The 18,807-nt window shown below is 34.4% G+C and overlaps 1 pseudogene; it reads left to right on the forward strand.

The window, feature by feature from the left end:
* The first annotated feature begins 17,207 nt into the window (after nucleotides 1-17,207).
* On the forward strand, nucleotides 17,208-18,796 carry LOC133691629 (F-box/LRR-repeat MAX2 homolog A-like; annotated as a pseudogene).
* Nucleotides 18,797-18,807: the final 11 nt, after the last annotated feature.

Below are 18,807 nucleotides of genomic sequence, written 5' to 3' on the forward strand. Positions count from 1 at the left end.
TTTTTTCTAAAGAAGAAGAATTGAATAAAAGGGGAGGAGGATGAGGAGTTCCCTGATATATATCTTTTTCTATAGGTAAGAAACGCATTTGGAAGTCATGGCAGGAAATATTGATTTTTAAGATACATGGCAGAAAGACTAGCTATAAGTTTCTGGTGGCTAATTTGAGTAAACTTCAATAGGATCTAGGATTGGCTGATATGGAAAATGAATATTATCTAGTTGTTTGGGTCAAAAATTCTCAAGCTTCTTGTGGAGTGTAATAATAAATTAATTTTGACTTGAATAGGAATTAAGCTTGGACGAACTCTTTTAGTGGATGAAAGCATAGAGTGGACCAGCACAGGGGGCAAAGTTTGTGCGGATTTAGAGATGAAGTTGATTTGAATAAGCCATTCAAATCCAAGTTCAGAAAGCATCGAAAAATATGAAAGTTAGAGTATGATGGTCGGTCATCATATGTTATGTAAGCAAGAAGAAAAAGCTTAGTAATAATGGCAATTCGGTAAGATCAATAGAACTGGAGGCAGCAACTTAGCAGCAATAGTTTTCAAGCATTTAATATGTGTAATTGTTAGTTAATTATGTTAGATTAGTTAAAGAAAGTTAGTTGCTACCAAAGAATAAGCAGAGCTATACTAGTATAAATACATGATGTAAAAAACGTGTTAAGCAAGTAATTGATAAGAATTCCTTTATGTGAAAAATTACAGAGCTTCTTCTTCTTATCTCTACTTCTCTATCTCTCAATATTTATTTTATATCAACTCCATTGTCAAAACCTTTCTTGACAATGTGGTATTAGAGCTAAAAAAAGATCCACTCAAACACTTCTAACCCATCATGGTAGACAATAACAGACTAAGAGCTCTAGAAGAGCACAATAACACAACACACAAGATAGTATAGAGCAAGCAAGGGGTCGATCCCAAGAGGAAGATTCAAGTCGGATTTTTATGCTAGATGATATGCAATTTGGGGGGGGGGGGGTGGACGTTATCTAGGCTAAAGCAAAAGAAAACAGAAAACTATCAAACTAAATTTAATAAAATTAGAAAATTATCAAGAGAACAAACCTTGGTCACAAGCACACATCCACCTACAGAAATCAGAACTGATCATGGAAACGAAACATCAATTTATATTCTGAATATTTATCTCTTCTTAACATTGGTTAGTTAACGGATCCGCCGTATAACTAGCCCTAACCATCAAACAACCACAGTGTCCGCACTAGTAATTTAATTCAATGGCAGCCTTAAGAACTAGATAAGTTGATTAATCAAGAAAACATAACTGTCCGCAGTCTATGTTTGATTTGATTGAATGTTCTCCCTAAGATTAATAACGTAGATCCGCCACAATTATTAAACTCAGTTGCTTCACAAGTTCATATACCACAACTCCAGTTTTGATATCAAACTTAACAATAGATTGTCTACAATAATAACTTAGAGTCCGCTCTAGCAATTAAAATAAACAATCATAGGAAAAATAAGCATAGGAGAACAAACATATTCATCATATAAACTAAAAAGAAAAGGTAAAATAAATCTCACAGTTCTTGAAATCCGAAGGTTTCCGTGTCCTTGCAACCAAGAAAAAGTGTTTAGCCTTGCATGTTTGTTGAACAACTAATCAAAAAGAAGGAAGAATGCATAATTTAGGGTTTCTTAGAGGAAGGGGGCGTTTTTCTCTCCTTGACTGGCTCCCCCACTTCTCTTCTCTCATTCTTTTTATATCCTAGGAAACCCTAGGTCTCTATTTTACAAAATAGTCCTCCATTAAGTAGACTGTTTACATTTAAGTACTTCAATAACTATTTTCCTAAAAAAGAAGAAATAGCCTTGCATGAAATCTTCAAGCTTTGACTTAGAGGAGCTAAATTACTGAAATAAAAACTTGGATATCGGTTTAGATGCTTCGGAACGTAATTCGGACTCGTTTCTTCACGAAACCTGTTTGCTGGCAGAATTCAGATGTCTTCTTTGAAAAATCATATCTCCCTCATATGACATCTTTTTTGGCTGAAATTTTGAGAGTTTATGTAACTTTAAGTCATGAATCCAAAAAAATTGAGTTTGCATCAATTGGACTTCTGTAGCTCCAGATATTCAAGTTGGAATGGCCGAAGGTTAACACTGGCAGATTGCGAGATTTGACTTTGAAGGCTGCGATTTCCATGCTCTTCCTTATTTTATTTTCTTGCCTTAGATGTCCAGAAAGGTATTGATGTTACCTTTTTAATTCCACTGGAATCACTTCATTTCAACCTCTAGAGCTCACGCTCTGCACAAAACATCGACTGAAGGTCAAATCTGCCAATTATCTCCAATTTACTCCTTTTTGCATCTTTCATCCAAAAGTGCCTTCAAAACATAAAACAAAGAATATCAAGGCATTTTATATATAAAACATAGGCAAAACACTAGTTAAATGTGGGTGAAACTATTGAATAATATGGTTGCATCAAATACCCCCACACTTACCTCTTGCTCGTCCTCGAGAAAGGATAGGTAAAACCAAGTTGAAGTTAAATTAAATGAAATCACTATGACTAATCTTCTAATCTCCCATCAATATCCAAGAATATATGCATTATAAACAAGAACACAATTAAGAAGGATAAAGAGTATAAATTTTCATGAATTTATTTACATGCAAACTTCAAAACTTAATTAATCGTCGGGATTTAAATGAAATCTATGCCATGCCAAAGTGATAGGTCCTCTCATTGATATATACTCCAACACTCACGTGTTTAGGGCTTATGTGTTTAAATCTCTCAAATTCAATCAATGAATATGTTCTACTATAAGCTTGCTCTTCAATCTCATCTCCATTAATAACATATTACAAACAATGCATGAATCAAAAGGTCTTATTTTCTGGTTGTAATGGGGATAAGGTAAAGGTGAGGTAAAAGAGAGTAAAAGAAAAAGGTTCAAACCAAAGAAAGTAGAACATTCTGAAAAATGATATTTCAAACAAGATATTCCATCAAAGCACATAAATTTTCCATCTTTAATCACCAATGCTTAACTTCTTTTGATTTCAAGCTTTTTCAATATAAAATCTTAAGAACATAAAGGAACATTTTTTTCTTTTTCTTTTTCTTTTCTTTTTCTTTTTTTTCTTTTTCTTTCCTTTTTTTTTTTTTTTTACCTTTGGCAACTTTTCCCATCTTTTCATCAAGCATCACTTCTTCTTTCTTTTCACATAATTTCCAACCATAATTCCATGAGATATCATCAGTATATGCTCTACTAATCCTTGGCCAAGGGAAAAGGAAAACATATATAAAGTTAAGGCTTATACATGGATAAAGCAAAGAAAAGATAAAGAAGCTCAAAAGGGGTTTACTAAGGATAATATGCTATAGGTTGGCTTTTTGGCTCAAGTGGTTAAAATTCCTAATGCCTTTATCATCTTCATGTATGTATGTAATATGAATGTAATCTCAACAAGATATGAAGCAAGTTCTAAAGATACATATCATTGAAAGAAGGCACAATCAAAGAATATAATGTTGAAGGCTCAAAAGCTTGCATTGGTATAACACTATAAAGTCAACATGGCATATTCTCAAAGTCAATCCCTAAACCAATTAAACCTTAAAACTTGCATACACACTCCTTCATTCGATTTATATCTTCATCTATCTCAACTAATTCTCATACATAATACTCATATTCTCAAAAACCAATGGGAGTTCAAAAGATCAAACATAATTTTTTTTTTATTTTGAAAAATAACAAAGAAAACCAAAATTAGAAAACCAACATTCTCCCAATACCCCCACACTTAAAACATAACATTGTCCTCAATGTTGAAATAAAAGAAAAGGAATATTGGAGAATGACAAAAATAAAGTAAAATGTGAAAAATAAAAGACAAGGGAAAAGAAAGCAAATCTGATTTTTTTTTCTTTTTGTGCTGGGTTGCCTCCCAGTAAGCGCTTTTGTTTTATGTCATTGGCTTGACATGTGGCATGCTCATTCTTCATAGATTGGTTCAGCTAACTCTACAGAAGCGGTGAGTTTTGCCATCCAACCTTCATAGAAAGGTTTCAAACGATGCTCATTGACCTTGAGTACTTTGTTGGTTTCTAAACTTGTAATTTCAACTGCACCATAAGGAAAAACATTAGAAACAACAAAGGGTCCAATCCAACAAGAGCGCAATTTTCCAGGAAAAAGTTTCAAACGCGAATGATAAAAGACTTTGTCTCCAACATGAAACTCCTTTCTTGTAAGCATTCGGTCATGAAGACTCTTAGTCTTTTCTTTGTAAATCCTTGCATTCTTATAAGTATCATTTTGTATTTCTTCCAATGTAATTCCAATCTTTTTGGGCACCAAAAGGATAGGCGCCACCCATTCATTGTCCATAATGGGGTAAATGACTCCTGCATCATGGGGAACAGTTTGCAAAGCTTGCAAAGCCAATACTGGTTCATGCATGTTTTGGGGAACACATATATGCCTGTCCATCTCTTCTATCTTGGTAAAATCATAGTCATAGCTCAAAGCTACGCTTAATCCATCCTCACTATCAAAATCATAAACTTGCTGCACACACTTATCAACTTGGTCATAACATGTGATAGAATAAACATTGCTATAAGGATATGTCATTGCATCATGAAAATTAAATTCAATTTTTTCATCTCCTACCTCCATAGACAAAGTATCCTTACCACAATCAATTTTTGTATTGGCAGTTTTCAAGAATGGTCTCCCAAACAATATAGGAGTGTTGTTTGATGAATCACAAGAATCATGTTCCATATCAAGAATATAAAAGTCGCATGGAATGACCAAACTATCAATCTTGACTAGGACATCTTCTATCACACCAAGTGGGTAAACAAAACTACGATCAGCAAGTTGTATTACAATGCTAGTTTTATTCAAAGGCTCAAGACTAAGAGAATCATAAACATGTTTAGGCATAACACTAATGGATGCACCTAAATCACATAAGGCCCTTTTGAAACTAGCATTACCAATAACACATGGGATAGTAAACGCACCTGGGTCTTTTTGTTTCAAAGGGAGATTCTTTTGAACAACGGCAGATACAACTTCACCCATACTTACCGTTTCATGACCTTTCAGTTTGAAAGCTCTCTTGGTAGTACACAACTCCTTCAAGAATTTTGCATACTTGGGAATTTGCTTGATAACATCAAGCAAAGGAATGTTGAGTTCTACTTTCTTGAAAACCTCTAAAATCTCTTTTTCTTTGTCTTCTTTCTTTGACCTAGAAGAACTCACAGGAAAGGGTGGAATTGTTTTAAAACTGGAATTAATTGAGTGAGGAGTTACCTTTGGAGTGTTGGTCTTTATTTTAGTTTGTGGAGGAGGAGGATGTTTGTTCTTTGTACTCAATTCAGTTTCTATCTCTTCTTCTTCCTCCATCTCAATTTGTTTCGACCTTTTCTCTTCAATTTCTTTCCCACTTCGCAGCATGATCGCACTAACATTTTCTTTTGGATTTAATGCTTGGGAGGGTAACTTTCCATTCATTTGTGCTTCCAATTTCCCTACACTTGAAGCTACTTGCCCCATTTGCTTCTCCAAGTTGTGAATACTTGACCTTATTTCCTGTTGAAAAGACATGACATTTTGTTGCAAGGTCACAGTGTTAGAAGCCAAAGTTTTCATCATCTCACGAAGATCATCACTGGATGACGACCCCATAACATTGGAGTTTGTGAATGGAGGGGGTTGTCTTGCTTGATAATTCTGTTGGGGCTGAAATCCATGGGGATGGAATTGTCAGCCTTGATTGCCTTGTTGAGGCTGGTTCCCATACCGTAGGTTGGGATGATCTCTCCATCCAGGATTGTACGTGTGGGAAAAAGGATCATACTTACGCTGAGGTTGTCCATTGAATGCTCCATCAACTGCATTAGCTTGTTCAATGTAATCTTCTTGCATTGTTGGACACATATCTGAAGCATGTCCTTGTAAGGAGCATATGCTACAAACTTTCACCTATTGTATATTGCCACAAGCCAAAGAACGCACAAGAGAAGTAAGATCATTAACTTTATTCTCAAGGTTAGAAATACTTACCTCATTTACTCGTTTGTTTGCGAAGTCTCCACGAGTGCTAAACTGTTTCGAGTTGGCTGCCATGTTTGAGATCAATTGGCGTGCAGCCTCGGGTGTCTTATCTACCAATGCCCCTCCACTTGCAGCATCAATGATACTACGGTCAGTAGGCATCAATCCTTCATAGAAATATTGAATGAGTAGTTGATCGGGTATTTGATGATGAGGGCATTGAATACACAGTTGCTCAAATCTTTCCCAATACTTGGAAAGTGTCTCTCCATGAGATTGTCGAATCCCACATATTTCTTTCCTTATATTGGCAACTCGAGATGCTGGGAAATATTTCTCAAGGAAGATCTTCTTCATGCCATTCCACGTTCCAATTGAACCTGGTAGAATGGAGAAAAGCCATGCCTTTGCTGCCCCTTTTAAAGAGAAAGGGAAAGCTTTCAACTTAACCTGTTCTTCATCAACTCCATTCGGTTTCATGCCAACGCAAACCATATGGAATTCCTTGAGATGAGTATGAGGATCTTCTCCTGCAAGACCATTGAAAGTTGGTAGCAAATGTATAAAACCAGATTTGAGCTCAAAGTTTACATTATTGTCGATGTTTATGCACAATGGCTGATTTTCCACGTTAGGAGCAGCAAGCTCTTTGAGTGTTTGTTGTCGTGCAATAGCCATGGTGTTAAGGCGAGCTTCCTTTCGTAACCTGCGTAAAGTTTTTTCTATTTCGAGATCCAAATGCACTTGACTTTGATTAGTAGAACGGGTTACTGGCATAAATCATCAAGAAAACTCAAAATAAACCAACCACACAAGAGATCGAAAACAATGCAAATTGTACGAAAATCCTACGGTAGAAAACAAAAACTGCCTAAAAACCCTAGAAAACAGCGGAATTTGGCCTCGATAGGGTGGGACTAGTGGTTTACCACTAGTCCTGTTTAGAACGTCGTTTCCCTTCAGGAAACAAACGGTCGATACCTAATTCCACCAAAAAATCTATTTTGAACAGTACCGCTGCCGTAATGAACAGTACCGCAGCAAACAAAAATTCTGTTTTTTTTTCAGAAAAAGAAATAACAATCACAGTAAATAAAAATAATAGCACAAGAATCAACTAAAATTACTTCCCCGGCAACGGCGCCAAAATTTGTTGCGATGTCGCGGTCGCACAAATTAATTACCCTAGCTTCAAACACAACACACAAGATAGTATAGAGCAAGCAAGGGGTCGATCCCAAGAGGAAGATTCAAGTCGGATTTTTATGCTAGATGATATGCAAGTTGGGGGGGGTTGGACGTTATCTAGGCTAAAGCAAAAGAAAACAGAAAACTATCAAACTAAATTTAATAAAATTAGAAAATTATCAAGAGAACAAACCTTGGTCACAAGCACACATCCACCTACAGAAATCAGAACTGATCATGGAAACGAAACATCAATTTATATTCTGAATATTTATCTCTTCTTAACATTGGTTAGTTAACGGATCCGCCGTATAACTAGCCCTAACCATCAAACAACCACAGTGTCCGCACTAGTAATTTAATTCAATGGCAGCCTTAAGAACTAGATAAGTTGATTAATCAAGAAAACATAACTGTCCGCAGTCTATGTTTGATTTGATTGAATGTTCTCCCTAAGATTAATAACGTAGATCCGCCACAATTATTAAACTCAGTTGCTTCACAAGTTCATATACCACAACTCCGGTTTTGATATCAAACTTAACAATAGATTGTCTACAATAATAACTTAGAGTCCGCTCTAGCAATTAAAATAAACAATCATAGGAAAAATAAGCATAGGAGAACAAACATATTCATCATATAAACTAAAAAGAAAAGGTAAAATAAATCTCACAGTTCTTGAAATCCGAAGGTTTCCGTGTCCTTGCAACCAAGAAAAAGTGTTTAGCCTTGCATGTTTGTTGAACAACTAATCAAAAAGAAGGAAGAATGCATAATTTAGGGTTTCTTAGAGGAAGGGGGCGTTTTTCTCTCCTTGACTGGCTCCCCCACTTCTCTTCTCTCATTCTTTTTATATCCTAGGAAACCCTAGGTCTCTATTTTACAAAATAGTCCTCCATTAAGTAGACTGTTTACATTTAAGTACTTCAATAACTATTTTCCTAAAAAAGAAGAAATAGCCTTGCATGAAATCTTCAAGCTTTGACTTAGAGGAGCTAAATTGCTGAAATAAAAACTTGGATATCGGTTTAGATGCTTCGGAACGTAATTTGGACTCGTTTCTTCACGAAACCTGTTTGCTGGCAGAATTCAGATGTCATCTTTGAAAAATCATATCTCCCTCATATGACATCGTTTTTGGCTGAAATTTTTAGCGTTTATATAAATTTGAGTCATGAATCCAAAAAAATTAAGTTTGCATCAATTGGACTTCTGTAGCTCCAGATATTCAAGTTGGAATGGCCGAAGGTTAACACTGGCAGATTGCGAGATTTGACTTTGAAGGCTGCGATTTCCATGCTCTTCCTTATTTTATTTTCTTGCCTTAGATGTCCAGAAAGGTATGGATGTTACCTTTTTAATTCCACTGGAATCACTTCATTTCAACCTCTAGAGCTCACGCTCTGCACAAAACATCGACTGAAGGTCAAATCTGCCAATTATCTCCAATTTACTCCTTTTTGCATCTTTCATCCAAAAGTGCCTTCAAAACATAAAACAAAGAATATCAAGGCATTTTATATATAAAACATAGGCAAAACACTAGTTAAATGTGGGTGAAACTATTGAATAATATGGTTGCATCAGAGCTCTAGAAGAGCACAATAACACACCAATAAAGAAATTTAGGAGATCAGAATAGAAATAAAGGTGAAAGGAGATGAATTGTACAAGAAGATGGAACAATGCAATCACAATTGGAGACAGTGCTATAAATTTAATTCCTTCAAGGCTAATTTGGATGGAGATCATGGAAGGAGTTATTGTGGAAGGAAACAACTCCTATCACTAGAATAGCAATAAGAGAGATGTTTTGAGAATTCAAGAAGGAAGTAGGATAAGGTATAATATAATCATACCAAGGGTAAAATTGCTTATTTTTTGGGGAGATAATCCTTATGGTTGGATCATAAAATGTAGAAGATTATTTAAAGTGCATTTTTGTATATGTACATCAATGGTTAGAGATTTTTGCCTTGTATATTGAAGTCAGGGCGAAGATTTGGTATGAAGGATTCTTAATGGGAAATGATGATTTATCCAACTGTAAAGAATTCACTAAAGCAATGTGTATAAGGTTTGGAAATCAAAATGATGTGGTGGAGTTTAATAAGCTAGAATAAGAAAAAAGAGGTAGAGGAATATGTGAAGTTTAAAGAACTTAAGTCCTTAATAAGTGTACTAAATTCCTCTCTGTCAAAAGCCTATTATGTATCTAGTTTTACAAGCGAACACAAAGAGGATATCAAGCCTGTGCTAAAGATTCTCAAGCCAACTACACTACTACAAGCCTTTGAACATGCTAGATGGCAGGAAGAGTCCAATGAGGCAATCACCAAGAGGAACATAATGATCTCAAGAACTCTTTGCAAAAAGATCCTAGTGTACTTTTTGTGAGAAGAAAGTTGAGTATTTGAGGCATATTATGTTTGGCAATGGAATAGTAACAGACCTCAAAAAATTACAGCATTATAAGATTGGTCAGTACCACATAATTAAAGAATTGAGAGGAATTTTTTAAGTTAGCTGGTTGCTACAAGAAATTCATCAAGAATTTTAGAATTGGTAGTAAACCATTAACTGAGTTGTTGAAAAAGAATAGCATTTGGTGGAATGCATTGGCTTAGGTAGCTTTAGATAGGTTAAAGGAAGCCTTGTGTACAACACTAGTATTAGCATTGCTAGATTTTGAGAAGGTCTTTGTGCTGGAAACTAATGCTTGCACCAATAGACTAGGTGTGAAACATTTAGCTCTTTTCAATCTAGCATTGGGTGTGAAACATTTAGGATTATCAATCTATAAAAAGGAATCTATAAAAAGGAATACATGGCAATTTTAATAGTAGTAAAATATTGGAGGCATTACTTAGAGCACAATCAGTTTGTTATTAAAACAGACTATGAAAGTCTCAAGTATCATCTGGAGTAGAAGATTCATACACCCTTACAATAAAAAGGACTGACTAAACTGTTAAGACTAAGCTATCAAATCCACTACAGAAAAGGCAAAGAAAACCTTACAGCAAATGCATTAACAAGAAAGCTTGCCATTGAAGTAATTAACGAGTTTAGCAGAATGGATGGAATTCAACAAGGGAACTTAAAATGCAATTAGTACCATTATACCTACTTGGTATAAAGTGGTGTAAAAAACTTGTAAAATGATCTTTCTATACAGGAAATTTTAGTGGAAAAGTGATTGTTACATCATTTAGATTTTTCTCCTTTAAAAAAACACTTATCTCCACACCACCTTTTCTTCAGGCTAATCAATAGTCATTGTTTTCCCCTTTGCTAGTAGCCTCTCCATGCCTTAAAAGCAAACACTACCAACCTTGAAATAAAACCCATCTCTTTATTCCTTACAGTCTCAAAAACATATTGTCCCTTTTTTTACTTTTTTCTTCTGACTAGCAAACCATATATATATGGAAGATAATGAAACAAACCTAAAAGTAGGCATCCTTGTCCAACTCCTAAAACCAAGCCAACCCCCCTCACTAAGTAACTTCAGCCTTCCTCCCTTAAACCAACCTTTATTTGCCTCCATCTCCATTGTCAAAAAACTTTGTCCAAAACCAGTCATGGTCCAACCTCAATGTTGTTGTTCCTAGCCTCACCAAATCCAAGACAACACCATTGATGACCTATTAACCCAGTTATGATTGAAACCCAATAGCCTCTCCACTTAACAACCTCTTCGTCAACCAATACCCCTTCATCAACCATGAAGACAAGCTTCAACACCGTCCATAGGTAATAGTGACACCATAACAACCATTAACATGTAAAGAGAACTAAAAGAATGGAAAAAAAACCAATTGAAAGAGAGAAGAAACCAAAACATTGGACCACTAGATCTCCTCCCTCGAGTAGCGATGGGTGTCACTGCTAGTATAGGAGCAAAGTGGAGACTGAGGCATTTCAGATAGATCAGCTCAAGCTCTCCCAACTATAACAGCGCACTGGTGGTGGTGGTGGCGCGTGGAGATCCCACCTCGCCAATGTTCCTATACTTCCAATGTCAATTTTAATATATTTTGGACACATCAAACACCTTGGGAGGTCGATCTATAACCAAAAAATCTTTTTTGAACAAATCACTATAATGTTGTGAAATTTAGGACAAAATGCTTATTATTGTGTATGATTTTTAAACTATTTGGACACTATTAATTTGGTTTGATGTGTGTTTTTCTCTTGAAATGACTTGATAATTTGTGTTGAATTGTGGGTTATATTTTTTTAAGGTTGTGATTGCTATTTGAACATTAAATATTGAGTTTATGTTGATTTGAGTATTGATTTTCGATTCATGGATTATGTTTGGGTTGGTGTTGATTCGTTTGGATTATTTGGGTTTTATGTGCGTTGTTTGATTTTGAGTTAATGAATGATAATTTGTCTTGAATTGATATCGTGGTTAAAATATCTTTGATAAAAACATGTTATTTGTGTTTTGTCAAACATGGCCTAAGTCTAATTTTAATAAGTTTTCAAATTTTTAAAAGATCATCTTGCAATTAATTTTGAGTTCCCTATATTTTTTATCCCTGTATATTTAATATTTGAAATTGTGACCTACACGCAAGGTGCTTTTTAGAATTAAATAAATTAGTTTCCTTTTACAAAAACAACAAAACTCTTTCTTTCAATAATACAACTTTATTTTAAATTGCATATGGCCAAGTCTCTCAAAAATATAAATAAATGATATTTGTATAAATAAATTAAAAAAAAAAAAGCAATACAATGTATGATTTAGCATCTTTAAATACAAAAATTCAAGAAAAAAATTTTGTTGATATATTTGCGTGTGTTTTTTATTTAATAAACAGTTTATGAAATCCATGAGAACTTGTTCTACATTTTAAAAATATCAAAAAAAATATTTTGTTTGTTGGATATCAAGGATTACAAACTTATATGTAAGATGTATTCCTGATATTAAAAGAAAATGTAAAAAATATGTTTTAACATTAGAATAGTTAGGTTTTAACATTGTAAGTTAAGAATGTCCTTACTGAGGACTTTTCTTAAACCTTAGATAGACTAACAGTTAGAAAACACAACAATACATTAGTTTATATTAGATAAATAAATAATGCAGCATATCTTAGGAAGGTGCACCACAGATAATATGTCCTCCCTATACAATACCAGCCTCCTTGTTCAGACCAAAAAGACTAGTTAGGGTGCCTAGTAATAAAAAAAATACTGGGTGGTGACTCCAATCCTTTTTTTTTATAAGAAACAAGAATTAATTGGTCTTTTCACCCATCACTACAAAGATCCTGATTCGGGAGCACGTTTATCGCGACGCCACACACGTGTGACAAAATAGGGACTCCACTAGGGACACTCCTGGACTAAGTTTTGTAGTTTGCTTCTTTGTTATGTTTTAATTATTTGGTCTATATTTATTTTCAACCTACCATTTGTAAATATTGTTTAAATGCTTCAATTTTTGTACATATTGTTCATGCATTGTATGGATTAATACCTCCTTCATCGCTTGCATTAATTTTCTAAAGCACACACAAGCTTATAGGTTAGGTGGGGGATTAGCAGTCTGCCCTATAACTATTAGTCAGGGTTCAGATGCATGAAACATCCAACTCATATCTGAGTACCTACTTGATAATTAATGGTGGGCATACATACCTTAACCATTCCTCGCAATACCCCCATATTGTTTTTACGAAGATCATAACTAGGCAAATCCAAGATCTTTTTAAGACCAAGTAGAAAATCTACCCATATTTACTTAAAGATTATAGCCTATCCTTAAGTTGTAGTGTCATCTATAAATTGCATCAAGGAAAACCCGACATATAGCATCCTGAATTCCAAGACTTTTGGGTGGCCAATAGTCGTCACATAGATTTTACTAGATTTTGATTTATAACAAATTGATTGAGAAGAATATGAATTTCCTTGTTGGTGTAATAAAACACTAGATGATGACTATTGCCACTCCTTGAAAGACGAACTTGTATTCAATTTACCTTTTTTTTTTCAAATGCATATCATATATTTTTTACAAACTTGCATATTTTTCATTTAAAGGAAAATATAGGCTCAGCCTTAAATGCCAACCTTTACAAAAATCTACTGGAAGCTAATAGGAGAGTTCAGCCTAGTTAAAAGCAAGATAACTTCTTGAGAAATAGGATGGCTTGGTTAACTAATCTAATAAGACAAACCATTCGCTTCGAAAGGAAGCCTCATACATGGAAGCTCACTATAAATATGCCTTTTTCTCCCCCTCAACACCCATATCATAAGATTGTTTCTGATACTTATCTAGTTAATCAAAGTTTGTCAATTATTGCCTTCAACACCGCAAGTTCTTCAAAGATACATATTGCATACCTCATAATTCATTGTAATTTGTTGTAAACCAAATACATCAAACATCTTCATCTTTGTTCAAAGCTACTCAACTAAAAATCATAAGAATTTCATAATATCAAGTTTGTAAGCTGATGAACAATGAATAAGTTAAGTTTATAAAAGATAATGCCATCTATCATATTGTCACTGAATCATATTCAACATAACAAGTGGTTTGTAAACGCTAATGAGACACAGATATTGCTGGGAAAGCTAATCTAAGAAGGGTGTTACATTGTCAATCATTTTGTTATGAAGCTTCTCTAGTATGCATTTTTATTTTAGAGTTGCATCTTATCTTTTTAATGAAACATGTCTTTTCTATTTCTTTGTTGTTTTGAAGTCAAAAGATATTTTTGTGAAAGTAATAATTTGGCATTATATTGTTGTCCATAATTGGATAAATATAATAGCATAAATGGTCGAACCACAAGGTGTGTCATACAAAATGCTAAGAGTCAACCCCTTTTAAACTCATAAAATTGACCCTCACGAATGATTTCATGGCTTTATTCAAAATATTTTAACCACATCAGTTTTATAATATACCTATTTTCCAAAATAATCCTAAAAAAATTGAATTTTGCCTTTTGATTTCAAAAATAATTTGATATTTGCTTAAAACAGTGTTTGGACACCCTTTTGTAAGGTGAAAAATAAATCATTCAAGCAATTTTTATTTTAAGGTAACCAAACCATTTTGAATCAAGACATGAAAAATAAAAAAACTCATGTCTCATGTCTCTTGAGCCATATTTTTAGTTGTATGCATAATCACATGTAGTTTGCCTGTAAGGTATTGTCTCACCCTTGCATTTCAAGTTATTTAAAATGCCTTTGTAATTTGTTAGATTTACAATGTTATTTAATTATGTTGTGTATAATTGTTTGTTACAAGAATTATGCTTACGAGGTTGTGATGTATATGTGGTTGTTATTGACCACAAACGCGGTAATTGTGTATGTTATTGAAATCAATTGTAATGATAGACATAAATATGTAATTGTAGTAAGTAATAATGGTTGTAATCTATAAATAAATAATAATCAAACGCAATGATAGCAAAAAATATTTGAATTTGACCAACCACAACAATGATAATTGATACGTGAATATAAGTGACCACAATAGTAGAATTGATAATGTATAAGAAAATTAGTCATTTAAGTACAGGTTAAGGATTTGATTACATAGTCAACCCTTGTAATGGAGATTATGGACTTAGTTGGTCAGGGATGGCAACTAAGGGACTATTGATAAATAGTTTGTTGTTTGGACGAAGACCAATGAGATTTAATAGTATCATAGTTGGATGATTGGATGTAGACTATAGATACAGATATAGTCTACCATTTGGATGAAGAATAATGAGATTTAATGGTATCATAGTTGGACATTTGGATATAGACTATCGACATAGATATAGTATGTCGTTTAGACGAAGACTAAAGAGGTTTGATGGTATTATAGTCAGATGTTTGGACATAGATTATGGATACATATATAGTTTGTCGTTTGGACAAAGACTATTGAGGTTTGATGGTATTATAGTCGGATGTTTAGATGTAGACTATGAATATAGATATAGTATGTTATTTGGACGGAGACTAATGTGATTGATGAATATCATAGTTGGTCACTTGGATAAAGACTTAACTAATCTTATTTGAAAAAATAGCATAGTTTAGTGAGGCGCACATTTGTGCTTATATGTCATTTGTGACTATTTTAAAATAAAATACACAATTAAATGAGTTTGATATAAAATAAGATTAAAACTGTTTTGGAAAACAAATAGAGCAATTTAGTTAAGATAAAATCACGTGGCTCTACATGGCCACCGCTACCCCACCTTTTATAGATGTAATGTCACCATACCCGCCTTCCATATATCATATGATAGTGTATAAAAATCTTTAGAAACTCAACTTAAAGCATAAGTAGTTAAAAAAAGCTTGTGATCATCTAAACATTAATATTTAATATGGTTTATAAAAATACTTTTCAAATTGAAATATATTAAAATAATATAATTTTTTAATTTTTAATATCAGAACATTCAAATTATCAAAAACATATAAGAAATTAATTTAATATTTTTTTTTCAATCAGCAGCAAAATCAAAACCAAAAATCAGTGTGTCCACCTCCATGCATTCTTCTCCTCTCTCTTTTTCAAATCAACAACCCACCAAACCACAAGCAAAGAGGAACGTTAGCTGGTTGTCAAGGCAAAAGGGCATTTGCAAGGGCTATGGCTACTACCCTCAACGATCTGCCGAATGTGATTTTGTCAACCATTTTACATTAGTTTCTGATACTCGAACCTGAAATTCGCTCTCCCTGGTAAACAGGAAATTCCTAGCTCTAGAGAGATGCACCAGCACCTCCCTCACATTACGTGGCAACGCATGTGATATCCACATCATTCCTACCTGTTTCATATCAATGACTCACCTCGACCTCTCTTTGCTCTCTCATTAGGGTCATTCTGATCTCCTATCCTTCACCGCCTCGGACCCTTTCCTCCTCCTCCACCCTTCATTTGGCTTTCCCTCTAACAACCTCCATCACCATTTATTCTCGATAGGTTAGTTTTTTGAATATCATACATGTAGTGAAAATTATAAAATAAAATTATTCTAAAATTTCTAAAATTTTGTTAGATAAATATGGAGTTTTATAGAAATTTATTACTTGAAAATCTGATTTTTTTTGTTTTGAATAATTCTTTAAATGTTGGGTTGTCGCAAACTACAAGTTGTCTAATTGTCTGGTCTCCAACGGTAATTCACACAAACCACCCGTGAGAAATCTTCTAAATCCCTATTTAAAATAGAGATATTACTATGCCTAGAGTGCTAGTTCTAATTCTGTGTATTTGTAGCTTTTTTATCTAATAGGCAACAACTCATAAAAATAAAGGACATGGCTTACTATTTATAAACAAATCTAAAAAACCCTATAAATTGACAAAATATCAATTTGCCCTTGAATAATAATCATATATTAATTCATGATAATTTTTTAAATTAACTCAATCAAATGCTTACTTGATTTTTCTAGGTCTAGAAATATAATCTTTATATTAATTATATTCTAGTCCTTCATTTCTAAAATAGATTTTAATCAAGTCATACATAATTAAATCATCCTAGAAATTCTGAATAAATGTTCTTAATGTGTGTGACTCATTAAGTTTCTAATATGTTGGGCTGAATATAAATTTTAATTTTAATTAAATAGAATTAAAAATTTTAATTATTATCAATTTAAGAATTTATAGCTTTAATAAATATTCAATATTTAAGAAATTATGAACATTTTGGAATAACTTTATAATTTTTTTAGCAAAGTATTTTTGTCTTATAAACTTTATATATATACTTTAAATTTATTAATCTAATATTATATTAATATTAAAAACAAATTAAGTATTTATTAATAATAAATATATATTTATATAAATATAACAATACTACATGTAACCAAAAAATTCGCTACCATGCATATTAAAATCTCCTTCCATCCTCCGCATCCTCGTGGCCGCGACTGAGCCATGTCAAGCTCATCCCTTCGCATCAACGCTCCTCGTCCCTTCGTCATGGAAATGAATTATTCCCTCTGTTTTGAGCACTGCCAGGCCCTTACTAGCCTCGACCTATCCTGTTTTTATTACTCGACTGAGCATATCCCTCCAGTTTTTGCAAGTCTATCCCAGGGTGTCCAAGGCCTTGAAATCCTTGGATCTTTTAACTGATGGTTTTAAGTCTGACGAGATTCACGCAATCACTGCAGCTTGCACTGGTCCAACCAAGTTTATTAATTGTTTGTAATTTCGATGATCCAAGTTACATTGGATGCGTTGGTGACGAGACCTTGCTAGCTATTGCTGCTAACTGTCTTAAATTAAGGGTTAGGCATCTCGTTGATATGGCGTCCTTGGGGAGCACTAGAGGGGAACCTGAAGATGATGGATACACGAAGGAGGATGCAAGGATTGGTAAAGCGGGGTTGGTGGATTTTTTCGCTGCCCTTCCTCTTTTACAGGAGTTGGTTCCGGATGTTTACCAGAATGTCAGGGATAGTGCTTTGGCTTTGGAAGCGCTTCTTTCAAAATGTCCTGAGTTGAAACTGCTTAAATTGGGGCAGTTTCATGGGGATACGTGTGGCCTTGGAGATGCAGCTTGATGGGGTTGGCTTGTGTTCAGGCCTGGAATCATTGTCTATAAAAACTCGGCAGATTTGACGAACATGGGGTTGATCGAGATTGGTAGAGGGTGCTGTAAACTGGCAAAGTTTGAAGTTGAGGGATGCAATGAAAGGAATGAGGACAATGGCCTCATTGCTCCATAAGACTCTGATAGAGGTCAAAATACCCTGTTGCGAGAATCCTAGTGCTGTAGCATCTTTGCGATCACTGGAGCCTGTTCAGGATCTGATTGAAAGACTACACGTCGATTGTGTCCGGGATGGTTGCGAAGAGCACGAGTACGCAAGCAAAAAGAAGAAGTGAAAGAATTCTTCGCATCCTGATTTTTCCTCCTGTGAGCAAAGCAATGGAAATAGAATTTTCTGCTAGTCCTGGAAAGGGCTCATGTACCTTTCTCTATGGATTGGTGCCGGTGAGCTTTTGACTCCACTGCCGATGACTGGCCTTGATGTTCATCCAAATTTGGAGGAAATCAGGATAAGGGTTGAAAGAGACTGCAGAAGTGGGCACAAACCATCGAAGCGTTGAGCTGCCTTGCTTGTTATCCTCGACTGTCAAAGATGCAGCTGGATTGTATACAAAAGGTTTTGCATTAACCACACCATGTGGGCAGGTGTATTTGAGCCAGTGGGACAGGTTCTTCTTGAATGGAATCGGGAATTTAAGCCTGTATGAGCTTTTGATTATTGGCCACCACAAGAATTTAAGCCTGTCAATCAAAGGAGCCTGTCGCTTCCAGGAGCTGGTCTTCTTGCGGAATGCCTTGCAATGAGGCACCTTTTGCAATTACTCAATCAAGAGGTATGGTCAATATTTTAGATCCTTCCTCTGTTGTCTTTCTTTTTCTAGCGTCGTATTGAAAGGAGCAGATAACGTATGAATGTCTAGATTGTCAACTGCAATCGAAACTCTTTTTTTTTTTGTTTTTTTTTT

Source organism: Populus nigra, chromosome 4 (assembly GCF_951802175.1).
Source record: "Populus nigra chromosome 4, ddPopNigr1.1, whole genome shotgun sequence".
Lineage (NCBI taxonomy): Eukaryota > Viridiplantae > Streptophyta > Magnoliopsida > Malpighiales > Salicaceae > Populus > Populus nigra.